General features: G+C 40.5%; 1 pseudogene; it reads left to right on the top strand.

Annotated features, from left to right (window-relative positions):
* Positions 1-18,816: 18,816 nt before the first annotated feature.
* On the top strand, positions 18,817-19,494 carry LOC102917949 (protein PIMREG pseudogene; annotated as a pseudogene).
* The last annotated feature ends 4,772 nt before the right edge of the window (positions 19,495-24,266 follow it).

Genomic DNA, 24,266 nt, shown 5'->3' with positions numbered 1-24,266 from the left:
ATTCAACTGTCTACTCAGTTTCGTATTTGTGAGTGTATTTCCTCAATTTTTATCCAAATAAAATCCTTAGTACTCCTTAAGCAGACTCATATTGATTTCTCATGTTATTTAATTCTTGCAACATTTGACTAGGCAGGTAGGTGCGACCAAAGTACAATGATGTACAGTTAAAGTGATGTGAATGAGGCATGGGTGTGAGATAGATATATTTATCTCTGAAAGAACAGACTGGTGAATCTTGCAGAGTCATGAGTGAAACTTTCTTGAAGTTCATATCAGAATGCAGCTTTATGCATTCTGTTTTGAAATCAGAAGGAAACGTGTATGTCAACAGAAAGGGAGTCACAAATATACTAAAGTATTGAGTACAGTTAAAGTGTAGGTAACTTTATTATTTTAAAACTATCTACTTGTTTTTTATGACTATCTATACTTCCTGTTTTCTCTCCCAAGCCTACGTAATTTTTAAACACACCGTAACCTATTTAGAGGTTGTTTTCACCTGAATTTATTTACTGTGTATCTGTAATCTTTTCTGTCTGCATGTTCAAAACCCCATACCCAGACAGCACGCTTGTGGAGCTTAAATTGGCTGTTCAAGCCTATAGACAGTAGCTGAGAGACATCTGTCTGTACTGCAGCCATGTAAAAGACTGTGGGAACTCACAAAATGCCTTAGCTCATGGCCTACAGGCATGACTAACACTGGCAGCTCAAGCCCACAGGCAGCTGCCAGTGTCTTTGTACTGTGACCAGCACCAGAGACATGAGACTAGGAAGCTACATTTGGTTACATCCTTGCATGTTTTTAGAACCTTCCCTCAAGCCTTGTCAGATCCTATATGGGAATTCTGGCCCCATGTTGGAATGCCATTTGTTGAACAATTAGCTTTTTATTAACAATGAGATCAACACACTTTTTAGCATACAACAGGAAGTAGTCAGTCCTGCCACTCCAGTGGTGACACCAACAGTTACACTCAGAACTGCAGAAAAGGTAGGACAACTCATTTGTCATGCTGTGCTGTTATAAATCCTGTGATGGTAATTGTCAAGAGTTCCTTACCAGGTACCCCTCCTAATTTTGGAAAAAGGAACATTAGGTTGTAGTTGGAAGTTTTCTCTGGGTCCTGCCAAGTCCCTACTTATAAAATAATCACTCAGAAGCTTATATTAATAAAAACTGTTCAGTCATTATCTCAGGCCTACCACTGATTAGCTCTTACACTTAAACTCCCCCCATTTCTGTTAATCTGTATGTTGCCATATTTTCTGTGGCTTTACCTGTGTGCCATTACATACTACTCCCTGGATGGTGGGATGGTATTTCCTGACTCAGCCTTCCTCTTCCCAGAATTCTCTTTGTCTGCTTATCCAGCCTCTACTTCCTGCCTGGCTATTAGCTAATCAGCATTTTATTTATCAACCAATCAGAGCAACATAGATTCACACCATATAGAACCTCCCATAGCTCCTCCCTTTTTCTGTCTAATCAAAAAGGAAGATTTTAACTTTAACATTGTAAAATTACATATAACAAGCAGTTATCAAGCAAGAATTATAGTTACAATATCTAGTCTATTTGTATTTGGCAAATGTAAAGAAAATATTCTATCTATCCTATATTTGTGAGTCTAAAGTTTTATATCTAATTTATCTTTCATCATAACCAAGGATAATTATAACTATCTAGTCTTCAACTACATCAAAGACCCCAGAAAGATATAGTATTACCTAAGTAAAACAGGAAATGCATTGTAAGCAACTTCCAAAATTCTGGAAATGACAGAGATAGCTGGCTGCCTAGACAGTCACCTAAAGTTCTTCTGCAATGTTGGGACATTCATCATTAGCTTATAGGCCTAGAGTCTCTTAGTTGCTTCTTTCTATGTCCTGTAGAATGTCTGGCAGTCTCCTCTGCAAATCAGGAATCTGAAGGACAATCTTGCCTTACAAAGTTCAGTAGTCATCTTTCTATGGGTCCTGCATGTCCAGTCAATACAACATTTTGTCAAGCAGTCCAAGCAAGAACATTTTATTTCCCAAATGGCTATTTTCGCCAAGAAGAAGATAAACTCCATATGGAGTGTCTTCAATGCCCATCTTCCTCTCTGAAGTAAATCAGTGCTGCCAGAAACAGACATGTCTCATTGTCCAGGAAAGTCCAAGTTTTTAAAACATTTTAAATGCCATATTCTGTAGGCCTTTAAAGTGTTTGAAGATTACCTACCTAACTGAATTGTATGTATGTATACCAGAAAATTTAACATGACTATATGTTTGATTATCATAGAAGACTAATAATCTGCATTTTAAATTATACAATATATTTCAAATGAGCTGCATAAACACAATACCTTACATAAGAATAGAAATATACATACAGTATAACAAAATTAACTTTATATTTGTATCAATAAACTAAAATCCATAGCAATGTAAAACATTTTTAAACAAGTTGTTGCTATTTAAAAGTAGATTCATTAATCTACCCTTTCATCCTATCATATCTATACTATCCACTTTTCTTCTTTAGAAAGAGAGTGCATTTGTAATCAATGTGTTTTTTTGGGGGTGCCATTTGTTTTTTTTTTCCATTTTTTTATTAAGAAATTTTCTACTCACCTTACACACCATCCACAGATCCCACCTCCTCCCTCCTCCCACCCCCAAGCCCTCCCTTCCAAGCCACCCCCATCCCTAAATCATCCAAATCAAGGTCTCCTATGGGGAGTCAGCAGAGCCAGGCATACCAAGCTGAGGTAGGTCCAAGCCCCTCCCCGCTGCACCAAGGCTGTGCAACGTGCCACACTGCAGGCACTGGGCTCCCAAAAGCCTGCCCATGCACCAGGGATGGATACGTATCCCCCTGCTCAGGTATTCCCCCAAATAGTTCAGGCTAAACAACTGTCTCCTGTTTCCAGAGGACCTAGTCCAGTCCCACAGGGCCTCCATAACCACTACTCCACAGTTCATGGGTCTCCACCAGTGTGGCTAGTCATCTCTGCATGTCTTTCCATTATAATCTTAATGTCCCCCACCCATGGAATCCCTTCTCTCTCCCATTGACTGGATTCCCAGAGCTCAGCCTGGTGCCCTGGATCCTTGCATGCACCTCCATCAGTCACTGGATAAAAGCTCTATGATGACACTTAGGTATTCACTAGACCAGTCACCAGAGTAGACCAGTCCAGGCACCCCCTTGATCACTGCCAGCCGTCCAAGGTGGGGGCATCCCTGTGGATTCTTGAGAGCTTCCCTGGCACCCTGCCTCTTTCCACTCCCATGATGTCTTCATCTAGCATGGTATCTCCTTCCCTGCCTTCCCACTCTGTCCCCACTCCAGCTTGACCCTCCCATTTCCCTATGTTCTCACTCCCCATTCCTTATTCTCTGCCACTCCCCCACCCCCAGCCTGCTCATGCAGATACCATCCACTTCTACTTCATTTGGCTCTCCATGTGTCCCTCGCTATCAGCTATCCTTTCTGAAGCCTTGGGCTGCAGTCTGGCCATCCCTTGTTTGGGTGCCATTTGCAGTTGGAAGTTTTCTCTGGGTCTCGCCAAACCCCCAAAGTCCTGTGGCCTGCTTATAAAATAACCACTCAGAAGCTTATATTAATTAAAACTGTTCAGCCATTAGCTCAGGCCTACCACTGACTAGCTCTTACACTTAAACTCAGTCCATTTCTGTTAATCTATATGTTGCCACGTTTTCCATGGCTTTACCTGTGTGCCATTACATGCTGCTCCTTGGATGGTGGGCTGGCATTTCCTGACTCAGCCTTCCTCTTCCCAGAATTCTCTCTGTCTGCTTATCCTGCCTCTATTTACTGCCTGGCTACTGGCCAATCAGCATTTTATTTATCAACCACTCAGAGCAACATAGCATTAGGTTACAAGTCCCAGATCATCTAGCAGGTAGGCAGTAGTAAACCTGAGTGCTACAGAGGATCAAGGCATTAGTAATATTTGAACAAAAGGGCTGAGTAGCAGTGCTCAGAATTAGTTAGAGTGTTCTGTGGATGGAATCTGGAGGTTGGAGGTCCTCAGAAAACATCTCTGGTCACTCACATGCATCAGTTGACTTGTATATGGAATATATGGACTGAGTTTTGTGGCTTGAAAAGTGTTTTCAGGGAAAAACCACTTGAATGACAAATGAAGAATGTGTTTCACTTTGGTTTGTATTCTGTTATTCCTCTTGTCTCTTAAACAGAATTAGCTGCCATAGTTTGTAGTGAACACATTGCATTATATAGTTTCTTTGATAATTTTCTCCTGATGATGACTTTCTTGGGCCTTGACTCCTACATCAATGTTTTCATCTTTCACCCCTCTTTTCAAAAATTCTGTGAGAGGGAGGCAGCCCTCAACCAAAAAGCAGATCTCAAGATTCCTTCAAGGAATTTGGATGTATAAATGAAGTTCATGTGCAATAGTGTAATAATTATTAATTGAGCAAGATAGGTCTCTGGGCTGTTGACTTCTTTTGCAGGAAGATACTACTTAGAAAATTCTGGGATTAGTGAGAGGCAGTTCACATAAATGATGATGTCATCTCTTGTGTCCTTTAGGTTTGTAGGTTGTATTTTAGATTTTATTTCCACTGTACTTTCTGACTGCTCTGTGTTTTGTTAAGTTCCTGTGACACTGCAGAACAAGCCATTATTCCATAAGGAACTGTTTCCTGGAACCTGAAGCCCTGGTACCATTAATGTTCCATGTGTCCTGTATATTATGTAAGCCTGGTTGTGACCAAAATTAGCTTAATTTATTACACGAAGTTATGGTACTTAACTGCTATAGTCAAAACCATCAACTCTTTGTACAATAGAAAAATCTAAACTTTATTTTCTGACATTTCTAATATCAGTATAAACATTTGTCAACAAAGAATTACCCCCAAAAGTGAATGAAAGCTTTCTCCTTGCATAATAACTGGAAACCAAAAATTGAAAACAAAATATGATTTCAACTGTCCTCCAATGAAATATTTATGTATGAGTATAAAGATCAAGGGGAAGTTGCATATGTAGAGGATATCTCCTCTCAGAAGAAATAAAAACAGTTATTTAGTTAGTTAATTTAGTTAAATAATTATTTAGTTAATAGTTAACTATTTAGTTAATAGTTTGTAAATACTGTTATGAACTGGATGACTATTGGAGTAAGGCTGACCTAACACTTTCTCAGAAGCCCTGATGAAAGGATAAAGGGAACTTCTGAATGGATCTAGCAGGCTAGAACATGGCAAACATGACACTGGGTGGCCTTGCTCTTCCCCCTTACCTCTCCCTTGTATACCACTGATTACATTCCTAAATCTAGCCATCAAGGTGTATTCTCTTATTTGACCACTTCCTCCTCCTGAGGCTGACTACCGAGGTCCAGTTATCAAAGTATTGAAGTCCAGCAATCAAAAGCCCCCTTGGATGTCCTAATTAACATGCCCAATAGAAGCAAACCAACTCCTCCTAACATGGGGTTTCCCCCTTATCCTTTATAAACTTCCATTTGCATATGAGCCACATCTGTTTCCTCTCTACCCAGAGGCAATTAATTCCTCTGGGGCAAATATCCCTTCCCTCCTCTCTCTTGCTCCTTTTCCTTTCTCCCTAGTCCTCTGTCTCCTGTCTTAGTCTCTTATTCCTTACTTTCTATTCCTCTGGGGCAAATACATCTCTTTTGTTTGGAAACTTGTTTTGGTACCCCGTGCAGGCTATTATTATTCTGCAAGTTAAATTCTCATGGAATCTATCACAGAAGGAGGGAACGGGATACATGTCAGCTTATCTGGGGAGGTCAGCAATGCAGAAAAGAAAAGTGTGGACAGAGCTCATTAAAGATGAGACGAGAAATCAGGGAAAGGTGTGTTTTATACCTTGATGGAGTATAGTCCTGAGATAGAAATGTCACCAATAATAAGGATAGAAGGAGGGGCCAGGATTGAAAGTGAAAAGTGGAATATAAAGTGGTGAGTAGACACATATCAATATGGACTTTTGGGTCTGTTCTTCTGACTCTGGTTGCAGCTTCCTCCTGTTGGCCTTGGCTCTAAGTCATAAGATGACATGAGAAGTGGGAATTGTTAAAGCAGACTGAAGCTCAAGTATACCTCTGACAAGTCTGACTGTACATAGATACATAAAAAGATAAGACCTCTGTTATCCTGATGGTCACATAACTTGGTTGGAGGAATCTTGTTAACCTGATCTGGAATTGAGTTGGGCTGATTTAAGAGAGATTCACTGAAAATACTCAACTGTCTTTTAATTTTTTTTAAAATTCATTTTACATACCAACCGCAGATCTCCCTCTCATCCCTCCTCATGATTCTACCCCCCACCTCCACTCCAGACCCTCCCCTTATCCTCTCCTCCAAAAGGTAAGTTCTGCCATGGTAGGACAGCTAAGCCTGGTACATTCAGTTGAGGCAGGACCAAGGCCCTCCCCACTGCATCAAGGATGAGAAAGATGTCCAAACGCAGGTAAAGTGATCCAAAAAGCCAGCTCATGCATTGGGAATAGATCCTGATCACACTGCCAGAAGCCCCTCAAACAGGCACAGCTGCATAGCTGTCTCCCATTTGCAGAGGGTCTTGTCCAGTCCCATGCAGGTTCTACAGCTGTTGGTCTAAAGATCATGAGTTCCTTCCTATGAGCTTGGTTCAGTTGTCCCTGTAGATATCCCCATCATAATCTTTACTCCCTTTATTCATACAATCCCTCTTGCCTCTCTTTGACTGGACTCCTTGAGATCAGCCTGGTGCTTGGTTGTGGATCTCTGCATCTGCTTCCATCAGTTACTTGATGAAGGCTCTATGATGGCAGTTATGGCATTTACCAATCTTATTACCATGGTAGGCCAGTTCAGGGACCATCACCGGTATTGCTAGTAGTGTAACCTGGGTTCATCCTTGTATATTCCTAGGAATTTTCTAGCACCAGGCTTCTCCCTTACCCCATATGTCTCTCTTTATTAAGATATCTCTTTCAATGCTCTCCCACTTCATCCCTTCCCTAGCTCAACCATCCCATTCCCTAATGTTCTCATCACCCATCCTACTCCTCTAATGCTCCCCTCATCCTCAGTTTACTAATGGAGATCTCCTCTGTTTCCCCTCTGGAGCTGTGTGTTGTAGTCTGATTATCCTTTGCTTTATATCTAGTATCCACTTATGAGTGAGTACATACAGTGTTTGTCTTTCTGAGTCTGGATTACTCACTCAGGATGATATTTTCTAATTCCATCCATTTGCCTACAAATTTCATGATGTCATTTTTTTAAACAGCTGAGTAGTACTTCATTGTATATATGTACCACATTTTCTTTATCCATTCTTTGGTTGAGGGGCATCTAAGTTGTTTCCACATTCTGGCAATTATGAATAATGCTGTTCTAAACATAGTTGAGCAACTGTCTTTGTGGTATGATTGAACATCCCTTGGCTATATGCCCAAGAGTGGTATCATTAGGTCTTGAGGTAGATTGATTCCCAATACTGATTTCCAAAGTGGCTGTGCAAGTTTGCACTCCCACCACTAGTGGAGGAGTGTTTCCCTTGTTCCACATCCTCTCAAATGTAAACTGTCTTCAGTGTTTTTGATCTTAGCCCTTATGACAGATTTAAGATGGTATTTCAGTGTATGGCATATCCCTGACGACTAAGGATGCTGAGCAATTCCTTAAGTGTCTTTTAGCCATTTGAGATTCTTCAGTTTAGAATTTTCTGTTTAGATCTATAACCTATTTTTTTAATTGGATTGTTTGGTATTTTGCTGTCTAGTTTCTTGAATTCTTTATATATTTTGAAGATCAGGCCTCTATCACATGTGGGGGTGGCAAAGATCTTTTTCCATTCTGTAGGCTGTCATTTTATCATTTTACTGTGTTCTTTGACTTATAGAAGCATCTCATTTTAAGGATGTCCCATTTATTAATTGTTGCTCTCAGTGTCTGTGTTACTGGTGTTATATTTAGGAAGTAGTCTCCTGTGCCAATGCATTCTAGGCTACTTCATACTTTCTCCTCTATCAGGTTCAGTGTAGCTGTATTTATGTTTGAGGTCTTTGGTCCACTTGCACTTGAGTTTTGTGAATGGCGATAGATATGGCTCTATTTGTAATCTTCTACATGTTGATGTCCAGTTATGCCAGCACCATTTGTTGAAGATGCTTTCTTTTTTTCATGGTACTGTCATGGCTTCTTTGTCAAAAATCAGGTGTTCATAGGTGTGTGGATTGATGTCAGGGTCTTCAGTTTTATTCCATTGGTCCATATGTCTGCTTTTATGCCAATACCAAGCTGTTTTTATTACTATAGCTCTATAGTAGAGCTTAAAGTCAGGGATGGTGATGCCTCCAGAAGTTCCTTTATTGTAAACGACTGTTTTAGATATCCTAGGTTTACTCCTTTTTTCATATGAAGTTGAATATAGTTCTTTCCAGGACTGTGAAGAATTGTCTTGGGATTTTGATGGGGATTGTATTGAATCTGTAGGTTGTTTCTAGTAAGATTGCCATTTTTATTATGTTGGTTCTACCTATCCATGAGCACAGGAGATCTTTCCATTTTCTGATATCTTATTCAATTTCTTTCTTCAGTGACTTAAAGTTCTTGTCATATAGGTCTTTCACTTGTTTGGTTAGAGTTACTCCAAGTTATTTTAATTATTTGTGGCTATTGTAAAGGGTGATGTTTCTCTGATTTCTTTCTCAACTCATTTATCATTTGTGTATAGGAGGGCGACTGATTCTTTGAGTTAATTTTGTATCCTGCCACATTGTTGAAAGGATTTATCACCTGTAGGAGTTCCCTGGTAGAATTTTTGGTGTCACTTAGGTATACTATCATATGTGATCTCCAAATAGTGCCAGTTTGACTTCTTTCTTTTTAATTTTTATTACCTTGATCTCCCTTTGTTGTCTTATTGCTATAGTTAGAACTTCAAGTGCTATATGGAATAGACATGGTGGCAATGGACAGCCTTGTCTTGTTCCCAATTTTAGTGGAATCACTTTGAGTTTCTATCCATTTACTTTGATGTTGGCTGTTGGCTTGCTGTAAATTGCCTTTATTATGTTCAGGTATGTTCCTTGTATTCTTAAAATCTCCAAGACTTTTAATCATGAAGCGGTGTTGGATTTTGTCAAAGGCTTTTTCAGCATCTAATGAGATGATCATATGTTTTTTTCTTTCAATTTGTTTATACAATGAATTACATTGACAGATTTTTTTTTATGTTGAACCATTCCTGCATCTTTAGGATGAAGCCTACTTGATCATGGTGAACAATTTTTTAATGTCTTCTTGGATTTGGTTTGCCAGTATTCTATTGATTATTTTTACATCAATGTTCATGAGGGAGATTGGCCTGTAATTCTCTTACTTTGTTGCATCTTTGTGCTGTTTGGGTAATAGAGTAACTGTAGTCTGACAGAAAGAATTTGGCAATGTTCCTTCTGTTTCTATTGTGTGAAACAAATTGAGGAATATTGGAATTAGCTTTTCTTTGAAATTATGATAGCATTCTGCACTGAAACCATCTGGCCCTTGGCTGTTTTTGGTTGGGAGACTTTTAATGACTGCTTCTATTTCTGTAGGCGATATGGGCCTATTTAAATTGTTTATCTAATCTTAGTTTATTTTTGGTATATGGTGCCTATCCAGAAAATTGTCCATTTGTTTTAGATTTTCCAATTTTGTGGAGTACAGGTTTTTGAAGTTTGACCTGATAGTCTCTGAATTTTCTCATTGTTGTTATTGTTTCCCTTTTTCATTTCCAATTTTTTTAATGTGTATATTATCTCTCTGCCTTTTAGTTATTTTGGATAATGGTATGACTATCTTGTTAATTTTTTTGAAGAACCCAATTTTTTGTTTCATTGATTCTATGTACTGTTCTCTTTGTTTCTATTTTTTTTGTTTCAGCCCTCAATTTGATTATTTCCTGTTGCCTACTCCTTGTGGATGAGTATGCTTCTTTTTGTTCTAGAGATTTCAGGTGTACTGTTGAGTGTATGGTGTGATATTTTTCCATCTTCCTTATGTAGGCATTTAGAGATATGAACTTTCTTTTTAGTACTGCTTTCAAAGTGTCCCATAAGTTTGTGTATTTTGTACATTCATTTTCCTTAAATTCTAGGAACTCCTTAATTTCTTTCTTATTTCTTCCTTGACCCTATGGTGATTCAGTGGAGCATTATTCAGTTTCATTGAGTTTGTAGGCTTTCTGTACTTTGTGTTGTTGAATTCTAACTTCAAGGCAGGTGTTCTGATAAAGTATAGGTGGTTATTCCAATTTTTTATATCTGTTGAGATTTGCTTTGTGACTGAGTTTATCAATTTTAGAGAAAGTTCCATGGGATGCTGAGTAGAAGGTATATTCTTTTTTGTTTTGGTATGTTCTATACATGTCTATTAAGTCCATCTGAGTCATAATGTCTGTTAGTTACCTTATTTCTCTGTTAAGTTTCTATCTGGCAGAACTGTCTGTCCCTTGGTGAGAGTGGGGAGTCAAGTCTCCCACCCACTATACGTGTGTGGGGTGTGAATGTGATTTAAGCTTTAGTAATGTTTCTTTTAATATGTAGGTAACCTCATATTTGGGGCATAAATGTTCAGAATTGTGACTTAATCCTGAGGGATTTTTCTTGTGATGAATATGTAATGTCCTTCTTAATCTCTTTTGATTGATTTTAGTTTGAAGTCTATTTTGATAGATATTAGGATAGCTATACCATCTCACTTCTTAAGTCCATTTGACTAGAAAGACTTTTCCCAGCCCTTTATTTTGAGGCATTTTCTGTCTTTGTAGTTTAGGTGTGTTTCTTATATGCAGCAGAAGAATGGATACTGTTTTTTTCTTTTTTAATCCATTCTGTTAGCCTTTGTCTCTTTATTGGCAAATTGAGTCCATTGATATTAAGGGACATTAACAACCAATGATTGTTAATTCTTGCTATTTTTACTGGTAGTGTTGTGTGTCTCCCTTCTTTGGTATTTGTGGTTTGGGATTATCTATTGCCTGTATTTTCATGGGTGCATCTAACTTCCTAAGGTTGGATTTTTCCTTCTAGCACTTTCTATAGGGCTGATTTGTGGATAGGTAATGTTTAAATCTGGTTTCATCATGGAATATTTTGTTTCATCTGTCTATGTCCACTCTTCCATCTCTTGCATTCTGTTGGTTATACATGCATCTGTAGTTCTTGTTCATTTACTCAAATTTTCCACTTCCAGCATTACCTCAGTTTGTGTCTTCTTTATTGACTCCATTTCAGTTTTGAAATCTTGAACTGTTTCTCTCACTTGTTTAATTGCTTTCTCTTGGCTTTCAAGGGATTTACTGATTTTTCCCCATTTTTTTATTTGACTTTTCCTCGATTTCTTTAAGGGATTTTTTATTTCCTCTTTTAAGAAGTCTAATACCTTCTTAAGTCATTTTTATGGTAGATATCTTCTGTTTCTTCTGTATTGGAATGTTCAGGTCTTGCTGATGTAGGTTCTGATGGAGCCATTATAGATGTAACCAACCATCTTATTAAATAAGAAAAACAGAACCAATGCAAAGAAGAAAGCCAAGAGGTCAGAGCTAAGAGCTAAAACCTTACCCTTCCTCCTGTGGTGGTCCTACCTCTCCATACCAGAACCACTTCCTGTGTGTCTGTCTTTTTATAGTGTTTCTGTTCTGCCTTCTCATTGGTTGTAAACCCAACCACATGACTGCCTCCTCATGGCCTGTCTGTGTAGACCTCCAGGTCCCCACTGCCCTGCTTTCCTATGGCTTGCTAATAGCTCTGACCCCCGGACAACTTTATTTATTAACATACAAATAACATTTGAATACAAATAAAATATCACCATAAGCCATATTGGTTTCTTTGTTGACAACTGTATTTTTGCACTGACGTCTATCCATCTCTTTCCTACTGCCATGGCTCCCCACCATGATTGGCTCTTATCCTTCTGTAACCAAAGCCATAACAAACTTTTCTATAAATTGCCATGGTCAGGGTGTTTTATCGCAACAACAGAACAACAATCAATGCAACTAGTATGTGAGAAGTTCGAAAAAACCTAATCAGTAAGAACATGAACAACTCAGTGAAGGAGAGTGCAACACTTACCAAAGATGGCACACAGCTGGCACACCCCCTCAAACACATAGAACATCACTAGCCATCAGGTAATGAAAGTGAGGACCATGGTGAACTGCAACCTCACAGCTACCAGGAAAGGTAAAGTTTAAAACACTGGTGCAAATGTTCAATAGCACAGCATTCTGGAAAACATGTTGGACATTTTCTATGAGGCTAATGATTAATTGGTCACATGGCCTGAATTCAGTCTTATGGTTATTTCTCCCAAGGAAAATAAATGTTCATTCCCATGTAAAAACACAGGGAGCTTCATACAAATGGTGAATGTTCTGCAGGAACCAAAGCCTGTTTGAGGTGCTGAGGGGGGTATTAATGTTTGGCTAGGAGGCAGTGGTGTTGGGGAAAGGGGTGATCCAGGCTCAACAGGACAGGTCTTAATAGACTTGAGGGACTTGTGGGTAATTCAAACTCTTGACACTAGGAGATCAATGACGATACACCATGAAAACCAACATACACAAAGAAACACATTTTATCCATCACTAAAACAGACTCAGGGAAATCATGTGATCAACTCATTAGATAGAGAAAAGGCCTTAGACAATGTCCAACCTCTGTTTCCTGCTTGAGGTTCAAGATATGACTTCCCAGCTTCCACTTCTGTCACCATTGTTTCTGCTTGTTACCATCATGGACTCTTAAGCTCTGTGGAACTGAAAGCAAATTAAACCTCCTCTTCTGAAAGTTGTCTTGGTCATGGTGTTTTATGACAGCAACAGAAGAGAAGACAGAAATTTTAACAAATGGTGCTCAGAAAGCTGAATTTCAATATGCAGAAAAGTGGAACTGGGGCTGTACCCCTTACTCTGTTAAAAAAAAACCTCAACTGCAAATGGCTCAGTGTTAGGTTCAATATGCTGAAATTACAGAAGAAAATCTGGAGGGACTGGAGTGATTGTTCAGTGGTTAAAAGCACTGGCTGATCTTCCAGAGAAGCCAAGTTCAGTTCCCAGCATCTACATGGTGAAGCTTCTGACTGCCTGTAACACCAGGTCACCTGAACAGCACTATTGGACTCAATAGGTTATATGTAACAGAAAAGGATATGAAATTGGAAGGGGGCATGTTTTGGGTAAACATAATCAAGATATATTGTACATATGCTTGAAATTTTTAACAAATCAAAAATCCATGACCAGAGTGTTCTTCCTCCCAAACCAGCTCCCCACCCATGATCCTGACATGTCATGTCACACACTCAGAAGGGTCACAATCATCATTGTGACATGACACTTTCCTGATTCACATGTCTATACAATATGGCTTTTTATATATTTGCTTATTTTTTATTAGTCACTGAAGGGTCATTAGTCATCTGTAAAGAATGAAACTATACCATCTGCAGGAAGGTGGACATCACTGGAGAGTACTTTCTTAAGTAAGGCAGCCAGACTCAGACTGAGATCCCATGTTTCCTCCTACATGTAGAAGCTAAATTTTGTCAACATGTGGGTACATAAGATGAGGGTGAAAGCAGACACTTAAGAAGGAAGAAGGAGCAAGGAGTGGGGAGAAGGCAGGAGAGGGCAATGGGGTAAAACTGCAATGAAAATGACAGCACTGAACAAATTATTCTGTACAATGAATATATGATAATATTCTATAAAAGAAACAAAGAATAAAATAAGCATTGGTTTGTGTTTTGGTGACAATTATCCAAGATCTCATATTTTCACATTATGTCCTGAGGTGACAACTGCTGGCTGGTTCCATGTTTCTTTTTTAAAGATTTTAAATTTATTTTGTTATATAGAGACATTTTGCCTTCATGTAGGTAGGTTTACTATGTGTATGCCAGGTGCCACAGGAATACAAAAAGAGGGCATTGAATCCTTTGGAGCCGGATTCACAGATGGCTGTGAACTGCCATCTCAGTGTTAGGAATGTAATCTGGATCTTCTGGAAAAGCACTAAGTCTAATCATATCCCCAGCCCAACATTCTTTTCCTTCCTTCTTTCCTCCCATTTTTTTGTATTGCTGGGAATTTAACCTAGGGCCTCATGCATGCTAGGTAAGTGCTCTATCATTGAGTTATATTCCCAGCTACATTCCACACTGTCTATAAGTTTGTTTGTCCAGGGAGCAGCTTGAGAGGGTAAACATGTGTCTTCCTCTGGTGAAGAGTAGCATGGTTTGTTATTCTGTACAATAGCAATGTCATCAATATTTCTTCAGAACTACACCCACTGCCCCATTGCTTGTGAGAACTGGGACTCCTGATAAGGCTCCAGCTCATGCTATCTACACTCTATTGTCATGAGAAAGGAATTACCCTGTTTTCCAATGCCAAAACTCTGAGCCTTCTGAGAAAATGTGAAAGCATGTCAGGTCATAGCCAGGTGCCATCTCTGTGCCCTCACAATTTAAGCTCATTTTTAAAAGTATTTATAAACAAGGTCTTGTCAAGAAGCCAAAGCTGTTCTTAAACTGCCATCCTCCTGCCTCAGACTCCTGAGTGTTCATATTAAAAGTACATATCACCACACTAGACTTGTTTCCATACATACTTGCATACCTATATACATACATGTTTATATACATATATTTACATAAATCTTAAGCATACATATGTTTGAGATTAAATTAAACAACTTTAATTATGTGTCTATGTGTGGGCATGTGGTATGAATGAAGGTGCCTTCAGAGGCCAAAGACATTGGATCTCTGTGGATCCAAAGTTACAGGAGCTTATGAGTCCCCCAATATGTGTGCTAGGAGCCAAACTCAGATCCTCTGCCAGAGCATCATGAGCTTGTAACTGCTGATCCATCTCTCCAGATCCTTAAGATATTTTAAATTTCAATTAAAATAAATTTTGTCATTCTTCCTCAAATCTTTTACATGATGTCTCCCTCTTAAATTCATGATCCCTTTTAAAAATCTATTATTTATACATATATGTGAATAAGTATATAAATACAACCTGTTGAGACTTTTAGTGTTGCTTTTATACTGTCATAGTATTTCCATTGCTGTGAAGAGACATCATGACCATGGCAACTCTTAAAAAGGAAAATATTTAATTGGGGTGGCTTATAATTTCAGAGATTTAGTCCATTATCATCATGGAGGGACATGGCAGTACGCAAACAGACATGGTGCTAGAGAAGGAGTTGAGAGTTCTACATCTTGATCTGCAGGCAGCAGAAGAAGACTGTGTGCCACACTTGATATAGCTTGAGCATAAAGAGACATCAAAGCCTATCTCCACAGTGACACACTTCCTCCAACAAGGTCACATCTCTAACAAGGCCACACCTACTAATAGTGCCACTCCCTATGGACCAAACATTCACATGTATGAGTCTAATGGGGGTCATTCCTATTCAAACCATCACATATGTGTATGCACTTATGACTGACTACTTGGTACTGGATAACTATTTAGGGATCTCATTCTCAGGAAAGACTAAGTTCCCCTCTCACAGTAGCTAATAATTGTGTGTAAATTTTCATCTATGGATGGGTCTTGTGACATTCCACTCTCCACATTGGGATGCCAACTGGTATTGTCATTGTACAGTTCTTATTCAAGCAGCCACACTGTTGAGATTTCATGTGTACAGCTTCACAGTCATATCTAGAAGACACAATCTCATGGAGACTTCCTGGTTCTCTGGTATTTATAAATTTTCCATGCCCTCTTTTGCACTGTTATCTGAGCCTTTGGTATCAGTTGTGCTCTAGAGAAAACAACTGGGGGCTCGGTATCACACAGGCAATTATTTGTAATTTGACCAGTTGTGGTCTTCTGTAATTTTTCCCTATCTGTTGTAAAAAGAAGCTTCTTGGATGATGGGTGAGGGAAGCATTTATATAAGTATATAAATGCATATATATATATATATTTAATAAGTGCTAGGATATAAAGATAAAATTTAGAATGCAGGTAGAAATCATACTGGTCTAGGAAAGTAGCAGTACTAGGTTCTTCTCTAAGATCAAAACCTCACTAGCCTTGTATACTTGGGTAGGTTTCCAGTACCAGTCATGATTTCCCTTTTGTGGGGTAGGCCTTATGGCTGATTAGACAGTTGTTGACTACTGCCAAGATATAATAGCCATTACTGCACCTTTTGAAATATCTTACCTGTGCTGGTCATTGCTATGGTTTGTAGGTGGCTGGGTAGAACTATTAATTACTTTCTTCTCTTGGTAGCTTACATATCTCCTTGCTGTACCATGAAAGACAGTCATCAGGGAAGATATAACATGCAGCCCAGACACTGTGAGTTCTGTGTCTTATATGAAATGTGTCTTCAGCAATAGCAATTTTCCTTCAGCCAAGGACAATAGCAATAGCCTATGTTGTATTGGAGTCTTTTGAACTCCTCTGATTAAGAACTCAAAAACTAATTTCTTAAGGAAGGTATCACTCCCCCAAGCTGCAGAACTGTATTTAAACTATATGTGATGCTTTGAATGAAAGTGTTCCCCATAGGTTCATAGGGAGTGGCACTATTAAGATGCGTTGCCTTATTATATTAAATGTCTTGTTAGAGGAAGTGTATCACACTGTCTTCCTGTTGTCTGCCAATCCAAATGTAGAACTCTCAGCTACCTCTCCAGTACCATGTCTACCTGTTTGTCCCCATGCTTCCAACCATGATGACATAAACTTCTGAAGTGTAAGACAGACCCCAATTAAATGTTTTCCCGTGAAAGAGTTGCCTTGGTCATACTGTCTCTTCACAGTAAACCCTAAGACAAAAGTTAGTGCCAGAGACTGAGGCATCGCTGTGGTAGGCTAGATCTATTTGGAGGAATGTGGACTTTTGCACTTTGGGTTAGAAAAGTAGTGGAATGCTTTAAGCACTGCTTAATGAACAATACCAGCAGAAGCATGGGTGTAGCAGGAATCTTAAAAGTTCTTATTAATAAAATCAAACCTGAGGCGAGTTATTGGGGTCCATGCTGGTAGATCAGAGAGACAGAACAAGCCACAGCTATCTCACCTCACCGGATCCTCAGCTGGTCTTGTCTCCTCAGACTGGAGGCCTCTGAGTCCTCATCCGGAATGGGTCTCAGCAGAATTACTGCTCAAAAGCCTGAATGCTTAACCAGCCAAAATCTTCTAGTTTCTGGTCCTCACACCTTATATATCTTTCTGCTTTCTACCACCACTTCCTGGGATTAAAGGCTGGCTTTCTGGGATTAAAGGCGTGTGTCACCATGCTTGGCTATTTCCAATGTGGCCTTGAACTCACAGAGATCCAGAGGAATTTCTATCTCTGGAATGCTAGGATTAAAGGTGTGAGTGCCACCATTTTCTAGCCTTTGTATCTAGCGGCTGTCTGTTCTCTGACCCCAGATAAATTTATTAGAGTACACAATATTTTGGGGAACACAGTACCACCACACATGGGAGATAATTGTGCTGAGGATGATCTGAGCTGTGGGAGCCTGGCTCAAGAGGTTTCAGATGAATATAACATTCCTATGTGGTCTAGAGACCATTCTTGTGATATTTTGTTGAAGAATGTGGCTGTTTTCTTCCTTTGTCCATAAAATCTGGCTGAGGATGATTCAAAGACTTAACAGCTTTAGTAGAGGACATTTCCAAACAACTTAGCATTGACTATATTGTGTGGCTATTAGGGCCTAGTTTTATGCAGATTTACAATGAAAGGGAGCAAGCTGAGCAAGGAAAAATACAAAATATACAGTTCAAGGAGAAATGAGATACCAGTAAGTGTAAACAAATAAAAGAAAAGCCTGATACTAAGAGAAATAATGGGAGTGGTGAACTCAGAGCAAGACCCCACACAGCATCCAACTTTTGAAAAGCAATTAAAGAATGTTGAGAAGTAATTAAAGAAAAGCTTAGGGCCAAGAGTAGTGATACACACCTTTAATCCCAATACTTGGAAGGCTGAGGCTGGCAATCTCTGAGTTTGTGACCAGCCTGATTTACAGAGTGAGTTCCAAGACAGCCAACCTTAGGTAGTGAAGAAAACCATTGAAAACAGAAAACTGGTTTTTAAAAAATGTATTTAAACAAGGGGGCCATGTTCCAGTTCCAACAAAAAGCAGAACTTGGCAGCTTAGGCCACATGATTCTGACTTTAGTGTTAAGGATAGAAGAAAGGGTTTATGGAATCATGCTCTATGGCTAAGGAAAGCTGCTGAGGCTAGGCATGTGTCAGGGGTGTCCCTGCATGGAGGCCTAAGAAGGATACTGTGTAAAGCTGTGAAGATGATGCCTAGATTGCCCTGGAGACCCCTAAATTTGGGAGATGCCATAGCCATGGGATATCTGCAGAGGAAAGCTGCTAAGAAGGAGTGGAACTCCCCAAAATAAGAGAAATGTGGTGCAGTCAACAAAGCTGAAAGAAGTTGGAGATCTGAAAAGCACTTTGATATCAGACATGGAGATGTAGAGTTTGGAGTTTGTCCAGCTGGTTTTCAGTTTTGCTTTTGACCTGTATTCCTTCATTATGTTCTCTTTCCTTCCTTTTAGAATGGTAATGTATATCCTGTGGTTGGAATTATGTGATCTTCTTTTTCATTTTGATTTTACAGGAGTTACAGTTAAGAGAATCTGAGAAAAGACTTTGAACTTTGGACTTTTAAACATTATTGAGGTTGATCTTCAGGTCTTGTGTATCAGGCAGGGAAGATCTAGCGGGCAGAGGAGACTGGACCAAGCACATGGCATCTCAGTGGCAGGGCATGATGGCCTCCATGTGCAGACAATCACTCCTAAAGGAGGAACATCTAAAGAAGGCAGTGACCTGGTCTGCTGAGGGGCATCTGGAGATGGATCCCCTGGGCTCCCTGCGCAGACAGTTCCAAAGGAGGCTGCCGACAGCCTCAACCTCAGGACTGGCCCCTCCTGGAAACACCTGGAAAACCCAGAGCCAAAGCAGCAGCATCTTAAGGTTGAAGCTCGCTCAGCCAAAAGCGCCTTTGGTGCTACGTCCCAGATAGCACCAGGAGTCCAACCAAAGTGGCACCAGGTGGCTGATAGGAACACAGGTGAAAGGAAAAATGAGGAGTCCAGAAGTACAGAGGATCCTTACCACCCAGTCTGAGCCAGAAGAACACTCGGCTATACAGGGCCAATCGGGATGCCAGAGTCGGGGGACATCCATGCCTCTCTGGTCAGATGGGTCTACATACCCATCAACGTCAGCGGCTAAGGAGAGAGGCTGCCCTCCGGAGCCCCTGTTCCTCCACAGAACTTCTCTGCTCTCCCACTGAGTCTGACAGTGACCTAGAGCTTGTGGGGGCTGGAATCCAGCATCTCCAGAAGCTGTCACAAAACTGGACAAAGCCATCAAGCCTGAAGAGAGTGGTGACATGACTGTCTCCCTTATTCATGAATGAGGACAGTAGGTATCCTATAGGAAACAGACCCTGTCCAGCCACCAAGCCATCAGGATGTCCATGCCACCCACCCCATTAACTTCCAGAGGAGGCACTGGGCTCATCAGGACCCCAAGGCCACTGCTAACAAGGACTTGACTAACAGGGGATCCAGAAGCCTTCTATTTCAACCATATCTGGGCCCATTGATAACCACTGGCCACAGCCCAAGAGTGATTTAGGAAGACCTTGAAGAGGTGATGGGAACTGCCCATGTTCTCCAGGAGGACTCATACAGCACCCTGTTCTCCAGCCTCACAGAGGCCCACACATATTAGGAGTGTACCTGAAGATGCTAGACAGTTCTGAACCTTGTAACTAGGACCAAGGCCCTGCAGGAGTCATCCCATGACACCACCCCCTTTATTCCCAGTGCAAAGATTCTTGGGGATCACTTTTACCCATGATCCCACAGGGCACCATAGGAAGAGGAGATATTTGTAGACTGCAAGCCTGAGCTCTTAAGGCCTACTTATCAGCTCAGTGTGGGGAACTGGGGTGTGCAGGGAGGGGAACACTGTTCAAGACCAGTTTCTGTTCTTTGTAAATTATTTAGGAAATCTACTATGTCATTTTATTATAAAGATAACAGTGTGTCAGTTTCTAGATCACATTGCTTTTTCACAATTAAAAACTCGCTTTTGACACTTGAAAAAAAACATTATCGAGACAGTTATAGACTATGAGTAATTTTGAAGTAGCGCTGAATGCAGTTTTGTATTATATGACTACAAACTTATGGGGACAGGGGATGGAATTTGATGGTTTAAATGAAAACACCCCCTTTAAGCTTATAGAGAGTGACACTATTAGGAAGTATGGCCTTGTTGAAGTAGGTGTGGCCTTTTTAGAGGAAGTGTGCAGATCTCTCTTCCTCCTGCCAGTGGGTCAAGATGTGGAACTCTCAGTTACCTCTCCAGCACCATGTCTGCCTGTTTGCTGCCATACTTCCTTCTATGATGAGAATGGACCTCTGAACTTTGAGCAAGGCCCTAGTTAAGCATTTTCTTTTGTAAGAGTTGCCACGGTCATAGTGTCTCTTCACAGTAATAGAAATCCTAACTAAGACACTATATATACATACATATATATGTATATGTGTGTGTGTTATTTATATTATACTTTAGTTATATGATTCCTATGGCCTTTTCAAATATCCTTAGTATTATTTATCCTTCTTTCCTCTACTCTATTTCGCTCCTTCCCAATTACAACCCTCCATTTTCCACATTTACCCCCTTCATAGCACCTATTCTGCTTTCTAAATCTCCTTCCCCATGCCTATAATCCCTTTTTAGTTTCTTGGATTCTGTGGTTACTCCAGGTTATATTTTTACATCTGAAGATTCAGAGCTATGATTAACAGATAAGAGAGAACATATATTTGTCTTTCTAGGTCTGGGTTACCTCACTCAGTATGATATTTTGTCATGGGTCTTTCTCTGTCCCACCAATTAGCTCCCAAATAATGATAAGGAGATTTCTTATTAAATATGAAAGCTCTGCCTTAGCTTAGGTTTGTCCCACCAGCTCTTACAAATTAAATTAACCCATTTATATTTATCTGTGTTTTGCCTCTGGGCTTTTTACCTCTCTTCCATCATGTACTTCCTGGTTCCTCTCTGTGTCCTCTGGTGTCTCCAGTGCACCTAGATTCATGTCCTCCTTTCTCTCTCTCTCTCCTGAAGGATCCACCTATACCTCCTGCCATTCAGCTCTTTATGAAATGAATCACAGTAATATAATCATCACATGGTGTACAAATACCCCACAACAATATTTTCTAGTACAATCCATTTACTTGCAAGGTTCATGGATTTTATCTTTTATAAAAAGAATAGTATTTTAAATGGCTAAATAGTATTCCATTATGTTTTTGTACCACATTTTCTTTGTCTATTTATTAACTGAAGAACATTTAAGGTGTTTCCATTTCCTAGCTATTGTGGGTAGAACAGCAATGAACATGGCTGAGCAAGTATCTGTAGAAAACTATGTCAGGTCCTTTGGGCATTTGCTAAGGCATGGTATAGCTGGGTGATATGGTTGACTTCTTTTTAGTTTTCTGAGAATTCTCCACACTGATTTCCAGAGCAGCTTGCAATTGTACCAACATTGATATGTTTGATTACTTCTTTTACTTCTTTCAAAAAGTTCTTTGCCTTCCCACTATTTTCTGTCACTGGTAATGAAAAGCAGAAACATATAAAAGTGATTCCTTTCTTTTTTAATATGCTCTACACTGATCACAGTTTAGCTGGTTTATGAAGGTCTGGCTCCTCTGTCATATGCTAAACAGTTTGAAGTTGAGATTCTCATCAACCAGCTATGGTTTAAAATGTCTAATGCTGTGACTCAAGAACACACCCACTGAAACCAGCCTCCTGATCTGAATTCAGACTCCTTCATGTTGTTGACTTCAGGGACTTAATCATCCTCCAGAGTTCTCTGGAGGAAATTGCATCTGCACTGTGTCCCAGAACTCTCTGCAGTGGGGGTAAACATCATCCCATCCATCTGTTCTGGCTAATATGTTAGCTACCAACTACTATGGCTACTGGGCTTGTGAAATGTAGGTAGTGACTGGGCCTAGAGATGGCCCATGGGTTAGAAGTACAGGATTCTCTTCCAGAGGACCTGGGTTACATTCCCAACACTCACAAGAAGACTCACAACCATCTCTAAGTCCAATTCTGGGAAATCTGATGCCCTTTACAGACTCTCATGAATAGTGAATGGTTCACAGACATACATGCAGGCAGAGCACCCATACATACAACGTAAATGCACTGTACTTTTTTAAATGTGTGTAGTAAAATAAGGTCATGGATTCCACTGCTTTTAGTATTACCTTATTTAAATCACATGTGCCTGGTGGCTGTTGAGTAGACAGCACAGGTTAAGATGTGACAGTGTGGTGCATTTAGGGGAGATTTTCAGGATGCCTAACTGTTGGAGACCGACTCTGGACAGCTGTGTCTTGAACCTTGTGTTACCTGCCACGATTATTCAAGCCTCGTGTAAATAAGAGGCTTTTAGTCTAACCTAGGAATGTAGGATTAAATAAACCTCTTTAAATCAGCTAGCTGCAGGGGCCTGGGACCAAAGCGACCTCCTGCTGACCCTCCTTAGGAATTTTCTTTGTCCTCTCCTCACTCCTGCTCCCCCTCCCTACCTGAAGCCCTGTTTATAAGCTCTAACACCCAGTCAATAAACGAGGCCTTGACGCAACTCAGACTGCTTTGTCTTTCTTCACGCGCTTGGTCTCTTTTCCCTCTCACCCCTCATTGATTCACAGGTGGTCCCTCCTCGAGACCCTCGAATAACCTGGCCTGCTGGACGGGTCAAGTGGCGCCCGAACATGGGGCTCGAGGCATGGTGGCTCACTACTGGACGGCAAAGAGAAAACGTGGTCTGGCCAGACTCACTAGGGTAGAGGTGCCCCAACAGCATCACTCGTGCGCCGTGGGCAGCCTTGAGGTAAGTGCCGTTCATCAATCAATGGGTAAAGTACTCTCTAAAGAGGCTTTCTTCATTAAGGAAATGAAGATTCCAGGGAGAAGGGAATAAGAGTCAAAAAGAAAGAAAGAAAAAAGATTTAATTAAGTTTTTCTGTTTCGTGGAAGAAAAATGTCCCTGGCTGGTTATTAATGGCCTGGGCATCCACCCTTTGACGTGGAATAAAGTTGGAAAGGATATCAATAGCTTACTTAAGGACTGAGAGAACATCCTCGATGCATTCTTTAGTTTCTATGGAGTAATCAGAGATGTTTTAAAGGATTCAGAAAAGGATAGTAGGGTGTCACATCTTCTGGCACTTGCTGAGGACCTATTAAACGATGTGTCCATCCCAGAAGACGGTAAGAGTGAGGTTGTCACAAATCACATTGAACAAAAGACCAAAAGACCCACCGGGACCCTCAAGGGTCCAGAGGTTTATTGACATCTACCGGTAAGAGCGCTCTCTATCTTGTCTCTGTCTCTGTCTTGTCTTGTTAAGTTTTGTGCCAGTCGACTGATTTGTACTTTGCAGGCTCTCACTGGGACAGACGTGTCTGGACAGTGATCCTGGGAGGGAAAGAGAGACGTCTCATTCCCTGATTTGGGCAAGGGACCCCCTAGTCCCGAGCCATTTGGGGCCACCTCAGAGGTGACCATTTGATTTTAGGAGTCTCCTCCAGGGAGTGCTCAGGAGAGGAGCATCTTTGGGTACCTTTCCCCATGGTGGGAGGAAGTGCCACTTTGCATTTTGTCCCAGGAAATTGTAAGAGCCATTTTGTGGGGGTTTTTTGTATGTTTTATTGTGGTCATTGTTACTTTACACTCTGTTATTCTTCCAAGAAATAAGGTGCATGTCTGACTAACAGGGATGTGAAAAGCCCCTGATGTCTGTTTGATCAAGGACAGAGATCCTCGAGTCTGGATTGTTTTTGGTGTGATTGAGCCTAGAGGGTCACTCTCCACAGAGCACAAATGGCTGTCATTGTTCTTGGAGCTTTGTTGGTTGTCTCGTTGGGGCAAAGTTTTTCTTTCGTGTGCCCTTGGTCTTGTGTGTAGTGTGTTAACTGTTCTCATTGTTGACTTGACTGTGACGGACGCTATGGGACAGTCCCCTTCTTCTCCACTAGACCTTTGCCTAGCCCACCAGAAGGATGTGCGAGCCACAATCGAGGGGCTTGCTTGCTGTGAGTGAGGCCATCATCATCTCAGTGCTGATGTGCTGGCACTTGGAT

Source organism: Peromyscus maniculatus, chromosome 1, assembly GCF_049852395.1.
Source record: "Peromyscus maniculatus bairdii isolate BWxNUB_F1_BW_parent chromosome 1, HU_Pman_BW_mat_3.1, whole genome shotgun sequence".
Lineage (NCBI taxonomy): Eukaryota > Metazoa > Chordata > Mammalia > Rodentia > Cricetidae > Peromyscus > Peromyscus maniculatus.
The sequence above is the reverse complement of the archived record's forward strand: the minus strand, read 5'-3'. Positions and strand labels throughout refer to the sequence as shown.